The 2,658-nt window shown below is 45.0% G+C and overlaps 1 pseudogene; it reads left to right on the plus strand.

The window, feature by feature from the left end:
* LOC105518653 overlaps nt 1-2,658 on the plus strand; it is a 24,125-nt pseudogene that overhangs the window by 8,657 nt on the left and 12,810 nt on the right.

Raw genomic sequence — 2,658 nt, forward strand, 5'->3', positions numbered from 1 at the left:
TCTGGCTTTCTCAGTAGAGGAGGGAAATGGGAAATCAGAAGTGGGTGGAAGGTTGATTCTATGGGCTACTGTCCTGTATTGATCTCATAGCCCTGGTATAACTCATCAGTCTGGCAGACTTTGAGCATCTAGGTGTGCATGTGGAAGTTTGATAGCGTATAGACATTCTAAGCACTGTCTGTCATCATAGGATGGTCTTAATGGTTGCATAACCCAGAATTAGAGTTGGGATGTTTTACAGTGGACTTTGGTGTGGTCAGAAATGTGAAACACATGGCGAGGTCACAGGCTTTTCGTTCAGTGGTCATGTTATTCCTGAGATCCTGTTTAAAAGCAGAGAACAGGCTGGGTGTGGTGGCTCACGCCTGTAATCCCAGCACTTTGGGAGGCCGAGGTGGGTGAATCACTTGAGGTCAGGGGTTTGAGACCAGCCTGGCTAACACTGTCTCTACTAAAAACACAAAAATTAACTGAGTGTGGTGGCAGGTGCCAGTAATCCCAGCTACCCAGGCGGCTGAGGCAGGAGAATCACTTGAACCTGGGAGACAGAGGTTGCAGTGACCCTAGATCATGCCACTGCACTCTAACCTGGGCAACAGAGTGAGATTTTATCTCAAAAAAAAAAAAAAAAGGAGAACAATCAGGGACACATTCTATTATGTTTAATAACACGATTGCCACAAGTGTCACATATGCCCTAATTCCACCCACACAACCAAGACTCAATGCAGAATAGGAACTCAAGGAAGAACTAGGGTATTATTCTGACGTCCATCTCCCCGGTGGAATTTCCTGCATAGCTTGTTTGGAGAGTGTTAGCGTCCCCACCTCCTGCCCCCCATGATGGGCTGTCCCGGTGTTGGAGCCAGCGTGAGCATGAGCAGCAACTGATTCTACAGACACATACATTGTGTTGAAAAGGAAGAGTCGAAGGGCAAATCTGCTAAGTGCGTGTCATCTTTCAATAATAGGATAGTTGAGTATTTTAAAATATTGGTTTAATTCTCTTTGAGTCAAAGGTTCAGAGAAGTCATAACTTTTTTGACTAGAATTAAATTTTTTTTGAAGAAAGGTGGCTTTTTATGCAGCACAAAATGTTTTGTGGGGGGCGGGGATGATGAACAGCAGCACCTGTGGATCCTGGGGGGAAATGACCTCAGAAGGGATCACGAAGGGAGGGCAAGTTAGCTCAGGTCAGATTAGGAAGGAGGAACCTGATATGCTGTAGGGAGGGTCGCCTGCCCCATGTCCTGTGCCCTCTTTGAGATCAGCTGTGTCTCATTGCTGAACTTGCCTTAGCTAGAGGACCAAGGAAGGCTCTGTTTCCTGTGGCTTTCCTCATGGTCTCATTTGCCTGCCTTCACCACCAAGGAGGGTAGGCCTACAGCTCCGTCTGTGGTAACCCACCTTCTTCACACATGCCAGCCTCATGTCCACACCACCCAATACAACCCAAGGGATTTTCTCAGCAGAATCCCTGTGGTGACATTTACCCTATGTCTCCTAGATCCTCAAGAGGACCTCGCAGCAGAACATCCACATGAGGCACCAATTCAGAGGGTCCTCTCTGTTATCAACGTGAGTTCTTTCTTTGTCTGAAAGGGGAATTTCATTTTCCTAGGTTTCTTTCAATTTCAATTGAATAAAGATAGGAAAACCTTAATACCATGTATATTATAGATGCCTTAGAGAATTTCTTGGTGGGAAAATGTAAAATGAGAATTCTTTACCAACTAAGAACTAATTCAAGATGGCATTCTTGGATGACAGGTTCAGTTACCAACTATGTCAGCAAGCATTTTCATCAGGAGAAAAACCTGCTTGAAAATACTGAACTTACCACCGAAATTAACTTTAAAATCTTGCACAAAAACCTGGTGACTTTATACAAGTGTTTTCTAGGCTTTATTTTTGTGGCCGTTGCCTCTGCCAGAATTTCCCATTGGGCTTTCTAATAGCACTAAGTTAAGAAAAGACCTGTGTACAAGGACAGCACGATCTTACCCTCACAGTGTTTTCCTTTCTCTAAACTCAGGGGGACACATTCACAGAGACAAATGGTACATATTCTGGGATCACCTTTTTGCTAAGGAAAAATCATAATGTTAAGAAAAGTGACACATTCTTGCCTGGTTTTTCGGGAGAATCATTCTCGTTGGAGCTTTCTATTGGAAATGAGGTTAGGGCAGAAATTGCTGAGTGTACTGAAGAGGGGTGATCATCCTACGTAGTGCCTGTTAGCTGCAGTGTCATTTTTATGACATCGAATGAGGTGCATCAGGGTGGGGGGTGTAAGGGAAGAGTCTGTGTAGAGTGATGATGAATGTCTTTGGGAGGATGTATACGTTTCTCCAGAAAGCATGTTTCCATGTGCACAGCTCAACACAAAGATGAGTGTTGTAAGTAAAAATCCCATTACCACTGCACACCTTGCGTCAATCAGCCCATTGGTCTTCCACCACGGCTGTAGCTGACGGGCAGTTGGATATCCCCAGTCCTCAGGTGGAGATAGTGCAGAGATGAATTTGCCAAGCTCTTTATCTCCTCAGTGGAGGAGGCAGAGGTGAACTCAGGAGTGGGTGGAAGGTGATGCCATGGGCTACTGCTAGGCAGTAATCACGTGGTTCTGGTATAATTTGTCATTATGGCAGAGAGCTT

This window comes from Colobus angolensis, unplaced genomic scaffold (assembly GCF_000951035.1).
Source record: "Colobus angolensis palliatus isolate OR3802 unplaced genomic scaffold, Cang.pa_1.0 Scaffold325, whole genome shotgun sequence".
In the NCBI taxonomy this organism is placed as follows: Eukaryota; Metazoa; Chordata; class Mammalia; order Primates; family Cercopithecidae; genus Colobus; species Colobus angolensis.